Here is a 9,001-nt window from a genome sequence, read left to right on the forward strand (position 1 = left end):
TTTTACCAAGATGAACTCTTATTCTATGGTCTCTTTAAATTATGTAAACTGGTATGGTTAGCCCGATTTATTACCAAGAGTCAACTTGGTGTTGCTAGGCATGGGAGAAATCCAAACATTTATGTAAAGTCTTAAAATACCATTCCACATCTGTTGTGTGGCACTCCCTCTGGTTTTGTAGGCAGCACCAAACATTTCACTTATTTTTCTAGCATGCTGATTACCTTGAGCTTAGTTTGTGAAATGCTTAAGTGCTTTAGCATTGGCAGAAAACATGGGATTAGCATGTCCCATTGGCAGAGGAATCAAGAGCAAGTAGGTTCCCTTTCCATCATATCTTACTACCGAAGCTTGCCAAGCTTGAAATGCAGGTACCCAGAAATTGACTGAAAGAAGTAATGGGTGGGGAATGGGACTTTTAGCACTGGAATCAGCTCAATGATATATACATATACAGTAATCTCGTTCATTTGTTTTCCTATCAAACAGGGTGGGGGCCAATGAGGTTATGTTTACTTGCAAAGGGCAGAGTCAACCATTTGATATGGAAGAGTGAAATGGAATTTTATTTGCACAGGTAACAAAGAAGAGGCGGGGATGCCTGTCCATGATATCACATAAGCCTGTCAAATCCCTTCCTGGAAATTCATTGTCTCCCTTTCCCTAATTGAGATGGCTGGGTGTGGTGTTTCCCTAAGTGAAAATTCCATTCAAGCAGGCAAATGTATTTCTACCTCACCTGTCTCTTGAATTTATTTCATTCATTTTAGGGAATGATTGTCTGCAGCTGTGTTGGGGCAGTTCAGAACACAATATAATAACCAATACAAATTAAAAAGGTATGGGTATGGGTATAATAGTGTTTCCTTGCAAATAATACAGGGTCTTATATTAATTTTTGTTTTGAAAGATGCATTATGACTTATTTTCCAGTAGGTCCTCTTTGGGGAGGGGAATACAGAACTTAAATGCTTCCTTCCGGTTGACAATCTTAACTGGGACTTATTTGGGGGGAATGGGCTTATATTACGAGCATCCTAAAAAATCATGCTAGGGCTTATTTTTGGATTAGGTCTTATTTTCGGGAAAACATGGTATACAGAAAGAAAAACAATAGAACATTCAACAAGGGATCCCATTTATTTCAAGGCTTCTTCAGAACCAGAACCAAATCTTCAAGGCTTTATGGAACACTACCAGTGAAGGCCATATACACTTCAGCAAGAATCTCATTCCAACTGGCAGGACTCCCTGAATGGCAACCAACTCACTTTCCATGACTGCTCTCACCTGGAATCTGGATAAGATAAGAACTTGTCCCGGTAGAAAGATGAAGAAGCACCACAAGACGAAGAGATAATTAAGAAGATACTAGACTGCACAGGAATGGACAGACTTACATTGAAAATTAAAGAGAAAAAAGACATAGAATATTATCAAACTTGGAATTTATTTTACCAGTGGTTGGAAAAAAGGGGTGGAGAGTATGAATGGTATTTGTATTGTTAAGCAAATTAAATGCCCAGGCAACACAATGTTTATTGAGCACTAAGAAATGTAATTAATAGAAAATTAATAAAATTTATTAAAAAAGAAAGAACTTGTCCTAGTGATTAAGCCATTTTTATCAGATTGCCCATAAACATAAAGTTCTGAAAGACATGGTGCTGGAATACAAATCCAACCCAAAAGTAAACAAAAGAACAAAGATTTGACGTTAATAACATCAATAAAGTAAGGATTCGCAAGAATAGTTTTAACTGTTGCTAATTATGTAAGGCTGACATCTGCCTAGCACAGCTAATACTGACTCACCTGTTCTGATGATGTTACATAGTTTAGTGATGAAATATCTGTAAGAAAACAACCAAGCTCAGAGAGCACCAATGATTCCACAGATATAAAACTTCCTGAAACCTGAGGAAACAATATGTAAAACAAAGAAAGGACCTAATCTTACTAGTTTTAGTTTTCACAGGACCTTTGAGTCTGAATGAGAATGTATAACTTTTGTTGAATTTCCCTTTCTTTGCCTTTTTTTTGGAGCGGTGGGGGGTGGTTCTTTTGAGGCTATTTAAAAATCCCAAACCTTGCCTGCTGGCCATTCAAATTTTGCCTGCATTTGCAGTAATGATAGGGTGGTGATGCAGCAAAGGTAACTTTTCACCCTAGAGGACAAATATACCGAAAAATGTGTTATTTGTAAATATTGTGTAAAAGGTGGAATGCATCAGTGACTATTAGTTTGCTTCCAAAGAAAACTGGATATGTCTGAATGAAATTCATTGTAAAGTTGGATTTATCCAAACAGGATATCTAAGCATAAATTAAATTGAGGAAGTTGGCCAGAGAAACTTTAGAACTGAATACTAAATACATACTTGGTAAAACTGAACTAACAGAGGACCCTCACTCAGTCAAAGACCTTGGAGTACTCATTTCCAATGACCTAAGTGCTAGAGCCCACTGTAACAGCACTGCCAAAAAACATTAATAATTGTAAACCTAATCTTACGTAGCTTCTTCTCTAGAAACACTGATTTATTAACCAGAGCATACAAAACATTTGTAAGACCTATTCTAGAATATAGCTAACCTGTGTGGAATCCACACTGCATATCAGATATTAATACAATCGAAGGAGTCCAGAAATACTTCACAAGAAGAGTCCTTCACTCCTCCTCATGTAACAAATTACCCTACTCCTCCAGACTTCAAATACTAAATCTAGAAAATTTACAACTACATCATCTCCGAACTGATTTAACTGTTCTTTCTAAAATCATACATCATAATGTACCCCCTGTCAGTGACTACTTCACCTTTAACAACAACAACAACAACAACAATAACACAAGAGCACGTAATAGATATAAACTGAATGTAAATCGCTATAAACTTGACTGTAGAAAGTACGATTTCAGCAATAGAGTAGTCACCGGCTGGAACTCATTACCCGACTTTGTTGTTGCTTCCCCAACTCCCAAATCTTCAACCTTACAATTGACCTCTCCCCTTTTCTAAGAGGTCTGTAAGGGGTGTGCATAAGTGCACTTATGTGCCTAATGTCCCTGTCCTACTGTCTTATTATCCTTTCTATTACTACGTTCTACTTATGTTATGTTATATTAATATGTACTATAATACTGTACTTGTTTGACAAATAAACAAACAAATAAAAAAATAAATAAGTGCTGGAGAATCTATGGCATAGGTGGCACAGGTGGCATGCAGAATCCTCTCTGCAGGCATGCATACTATCACCCCAGCTCAGTTTCAGCGTGCATGCGTGCAAGCCTCCTGCCAGACAGCTGATTTTTGAGTCTCTGCCATGCATGCGTGGGGATTGGGGCACATATGCAAGATGCATGTGTATTGCATGTGTATTGCGGGGAGTTATGTGTGCATGTGCAGTGATAGGGAGAGCGCAGTGGGTCACATATGCATGTGCAGGGGATGGGGGTTGCGTGGGGGGTCATGTGCACATGTCTTGGGGTGAGGGAGCGTAGGGGGGTCGTGCGTGCATGCATGGGGGCTGGGGCACATGGGAGAGTCGTGCACATATTGCATTATGGGTGCTGGCATGCATGTGCAATGCTGTGCATGCTTTCAGCACACGAGAACAAAAACGTTAACCATCAATGATTTAGAACAGTGTTTCCCAACCTTGGCAACTTGACGATATTTGGACTTCAAATCCCAGAATTCCCCAGCCAGCGAATGCTGGCTGGGGAATTTTGGGAGTTGAAGTCCAGATATCTTCAAGTTGCCAAGGTTGGGAAACAGTGATTTAGAATAATGTTGATGAAATATTTTTTACATATTTGAATTTTATTATAATTCTTTTCTCAATTTATATGCCAACCATTTCCCTGGCTTATATCCAAGATCAGATTTTGCATTTTCATAATTCTTGTTTACCTTCCATTGCCAGGATTTAATTTGTTGCGAAACAATTTTATTTTCTGGGGATTTCTTTAATTTTTTTTTTCATTTTTGTACCAGAAACCGCCTGCTACCGCACGAATCCCAGCGACCGATAAGGTCCCACAGAGTTGGCCTTCTCCGGGTCCTGTCAACTAAACAATGTCATTTGGCGGGCCCCAGGGGAAGAGCCTTCTCTGTGGCGGCCCCGGCCTTCTGGAACCAACTCCCCCAGGAGATTAGAACTGCCCCCACCCTCCCTGTCCTTCGTAAACTACTCAAGACTCATTTATGCCGCCAGACATGGGGGAGTTAAGATATTCCTTCCCCCTAGGCCATTACAAGTTATGCATAGTATGTTTGTGTGTATGTTTGGTTTTATTCTAAGGGTTTTTAGTTGTTTCTACATGCTGTTTTTATCATTGTTGTTAGCCGCCCCGAGTCTGCGGAGAGGGGCGGCATACAAATCCAATAAATGAATGAATGAATGAATGAATGAATGAATGAATGAATGAATGAATAAATAAATAAGAGCATGCACATACCGGGCGTTGGTCTCTTGGTTCCTGGCGCATGCATGTGCATCAGCCACCTGGTGTTCCAGTTTCTGGTATTCCAGTTTTTATTTATTATTTATTTATTTCATTTTTTAAATTTGTTCAATACACAATGAGGGTTTTAGTGGGTATATAGATATATACACATAGTAAAATACATGATGAAGGTTATAGAGGAGATACTCATAGTAAAATATATCTAAGAAAGAATAGAAAAGAAGATATAGTAATAGAACATATCAATGAAAGAATGGAGGAAGAGATATAGAAATAGAAGAAAGGTATAGGAGATATAGGAGAGCAAAAGGACAGGGGACAGAAGGCACTCTAGTGCACTTGTACTCGCCCCTTACTGACCTCTTAGGAATCTGGATAGGTCAACCGTGGATAATCTAAGGGTAAAGTGTTGGGGGTTTGGGGATGACACTACGGAGTCTGGTAATGAGTTCCACGCTTTGACAACTCGGTTACGGAAGTCATATTTTTTACAGTCAAGTTTGGAGCGGTTAATATTAAGCTTAAATCTGTTGTGTGCTCTTGTGTTGTTGTGGTTGAAGCTGAAGTAGTTGCCGACAGGCAGGATGTTGCAGCATATGATCTTGTGGACAATACTTAGATCTTGTTTAAGGCGTCTTAGTTCTAAGCTTTCTAGGCCCAGGATTGAAAGTCTAGTCTTGTAGGGTATTCTGTTTCAAGTGGAGGAGTGAAGGGCTCTGCTGGTGAAGTATCTTTGGACATTTTCAAGGGTGTTAATGTCTGAGATGCGATATGAGAACTGGGCTGTTGCTCTTCCGGTTTCTGGCACTCCAGTGTATGTGAAGATCCACTGGCCAGCGTGCCTGAACCTGGAAGAGCAATGGGTGACAGATCGCGTACCCAGAGAGATGGCTCTGCGTGCCACTTCCAGCACACATGCCATAGGTTCACCATCACGGGTATTAAATATTACCTCATAAAAGCTTTTCTTGCATCCCAAAGTATTCTTAGGTCTCTACCTTTATTAATGGTGTTATTTTTGAAATCTTCCATTGCTACATCTTTCTGCAATAATACGTCACTTAACTTCCAACTGTGAAAAATCCGGTTTTCCTTTTAAATGCTGAAATCACTGTGTAATGGTTTAAAAACGTTTTTGGCAATATCTTCACTTTGTGATCTCTCGGTAATAACCAGATTTTTAGTAATTCAAAATGTATTGTGGAAGACATGATAGCAGTGTTCCAATATTTCAGGGGTTGCCACAAAGAAGAGGGAGTCAAACTATTCTCCAAAGCATCTGAGGATAGAACAAGAAACAATGGGATGAAACTATTCTTAAACTAATCTTAAACTAAGTTAAAACTAACTAGTGTGGTGACCAAAACTAGATGCAGTATGCTAGGTATGGTCTCACCAAGCACCACTCTGGCCTTGGTGAGACCACACCTAAAATACTGCATCCAGTTTAGGTCACCACATTGCAAAAAAGACATTGAAATTCTAGAGAAAGTGCAGAAGAGAGCAACCAGAATGATAAACAGTCTGGAAAATAAAATATATGAAGAGCAGTTGCAGGAACTGAGCTTGGCCAGTCTGGCAAAGAGAAAAACCATAGATGACATGATACCAGTGTTCCAATACTTGAGGAGATGCCACAGAGAGGAAGGGGTCAGACTGTTTTCCAAGGCATGAGAAAGTCGCCCCAACACTTGTGACCTTCAAGGGGAGATTGGACTGCTATCTGTCTCAAATGGTATAGGAACTCCTGCTTGAGCGGGGGATTGGACTAGATGACCTGCAAGGTCCCTTCCAACTCTAACAATAAATATATAAATAATCAAGGAGAGAAACAACTTAAAACTAAGAAGAAATTTCCTGATAGTTTAGAACAATTAGTCCATGGAACAGCTTACCTCCAGAAGAGTTCATCAACTAGTTTAGTCAGAAAAGCAGTATTTTTTTAAACCAAGAGTATGGCAAGCAACTCTAGATTGAGCTGTAACAGAGATGCATTGTGCTACATCATAATTTGTTTATGGCTTGTTCCTGGTTAATGCATTTTTATTAGTTTATCAAAATAGAAAATTTTGATAGAAATAAAGATGATGAAAAGTTAAGGAAGGAAAAGGGGAACAGAAAAAAATGCAAGACAAAGGGAAAAAGGAAAAAAAAGGCACTGACTTCCTTTTGATGCAATACAATAAGATAGTAACACAAAATCTCAACTTTTTACTTTTATATTTCTCCATTTCTCCACTAACTCCATCAACTTTTGCAGCCATTTGTCCCCTGTGGGAATCAAAGTATCCTTCCATTTTTATGCATAACATATTCTTGCTGCTGTCATTTGTTTACGGCTTGTTAAAAAAGCTATAGTTGGTGAAGTCATACAATATATAAAGCCAGAACCAAAAACACCACATTACAATTATGAATGTTGAATTATAATTTATGAATATGTAATTATGTATAAAGCAAATCAACAGGTAACACCTTTGTTAATTGGGGAATTGTTGGAAAAATAGGTGGGCAATTTAGTCCGACAATTCAGTGTAGCCTCTTACATAAGGCAAGGAATCACATACACTGGAATCACAACAGGCAATTTTGTCATATACAAAGCTCAGCTTTTAGACATTTCTGCTATCAAGACAAGCAGGTGTTGCTGTTCCAAGAATTGGTCCCATCTTTATACTAGACACAAATCAATTTGACAGTTCATGGGATTGAGTTATATACCTCAACTGCTTTGAATAAGCCATTGAATTCAATAGTTGGTTGGCAGCATCGAGTGACCAATAACAAGGAAAGGAAAAGAAATGAAAGCATCAAAGGAGTTGTCCCCCATCTTATTTATAAGCTGTTTGCACTGCTTTGCATGTGTAATCAGATGTTTAAAAAAATCTGCAATTAAGTTGGATGGACTCAGTTGGACTTTACAGCAAGCTGAACAAAAGCCTAATTACCACCACTGTGTTTCTGCACCCAGGGGAGAAATGTTACAAGCTCAAGGAGTTGCTATGGGAGCAGGAGCAGTTATGCTCTAAGTGCCACAGTGAATGCAAAGCCACACTGGCAATAAATTGTTCTTTGTATTTTTCCATTTGCTGTAAATGGGGAAAGGTGATTAGCTCTGCTTTAGCCAGGGATGGCAACTGATGTTTTCAAATTGCCTCTTGCTTTGGGTACCCAGACAATTATTTTTAATCTAAACTGGGTAAACTTTTAAAACACCTTAAATTCTTGTCATTCTCAGGGTCAGTACCGGTAGGTTGGAAGGTCGTGCAGAGGCCAGACTTCAAATTTCACAAAGCTTTGAGGCAATTGTACAGTTTGCATTTCCTTGCTATTCAGCGTGAAAAACTTGCATGAAGTTGAGCAGAGTTACTTCCCTTGTGTGGCTGCTTAATGACCCACATCCAGCCTTACGAAAGGGCTGAAAGATGACAATCATAGCAGCTGAACCGCAGGGGTGTGAAAAATGAACTGCAACTCTCACTGTTTTTCAGCATTAGCCATAGAGAAGACAGGACCCTTAGAAGATGTAATCCAGCAACATCTGGCAAATCAAAAGTTTCTTCAATCTCAAAAGCATATTCTCTCGTGACCTCTCATCATAAGGGAGAACAGTCTTTTGGAAAATAAAACCACAGTCTTTGAAAATCTCAGGTTACTTTTTCTGTTATGTGTTCTGTCGAGCTCTCTGATAGAATCCTCCCCAAAATGCACAGATACAATTTCAGACACGCACACATTTGAAAATTCAAAACAATGTTCTTTATAATGAAAATTCACTTAAACCAAGCCCTCTTTTGGTATAGCAAAGAGCACTTGTCTCCAAACAAACTGGTAATTTGTACAAGTCCCTTATCAGTTCTGTGATACTTAGCTTGCAGCTGTGAGGCAATTCACAGTCCTTCTTTTTTCACAAAGTGAAACACACTTTGCCCTGGTTTAGTTTCAAAACGGGGAAAAATCAGCACACAAAAGGTCAAAGTCAGTAAAGCAGTGACGAAACACAACGATCAGATAATCCTCCACAATGGCCAAACCCACAGGCTGCTATTTATAGCAGCCTCACTAATTACCACAGCCCCACCCAACCACAGGTGGCCTCATTTTCTTTGATAATAATCTCTCAGTTGTTGTTGCCTATGCATCACTCTCCGCATGCGTGGCTGTATCATTAACTCTTGCTCTGAATCCAAGGAGGAGCTAGATAATTGATCTCCTTCTGAGCTGTCTGCCACATTCTCCTCCTCCCTGTCACTCATGTCTTCTTGGTCAGAGGAGCCTTCATCATCAGATTCCACCGGGGGCAAAACAGGCCTGCAGCATGTGGATGTCTCCCCCACATCCACAGTCCTTGGGGCAGGAGCTGGGCCAGAGCTAACCACAACATTATGCATCTTGATTTTTTTTGGGGGGGGTGGATTGTAAAGAGTGGCAGCGATGCAAAAACCTTAGCCTTATAAGCAAGGGTGGGTTCCACTTACCTTTGGCACCAGTTTGCATGTGTCCTCTCATGCAATTTTGCTTCT

The 9,001-nt window shown here is 39.6% G+C and overlaps 1 long non-coding RNA gene across 1 annotated transcript; it reads left to right on the forward strand.

Annotated features, from left to right (window-relative positions):
* Nucleotides 1-250: 250 nt before the first annotated feature.
* On the forward strand, nucleotides 251-1,551 carry LOC139164332 (uncharacterized). The gene is made up of 4 exons (XR_011558605.1): nucleotides 251-371; nucleotides 490-577; nucleotides 771-839; nucleotides 1,150-1,551. It is a non-coding gene; the product is annotated as an uncharacterized lncRNA (long non-coding RNA).
* Nucleotides 1,552-9,001: the final 7,450 nt, after the last annotated feature.

Source organism: Erythrolamprus reginae, chromosome 3 (assembly GCF_031021105.1).
Source record: "Erythrolamprus reginae isolate rEryReg1 chromosome 3, rEryReg1.hap1, whole genome shotgun sequence".
Classification (NCBI taxonomy): domain Eukaryota; kingdom Metazoa; phylum Chordata; class Lepidosauria; order Squamata; family Dipsadidae; genus Erythrolamprus; species Erythrolamprus reginae.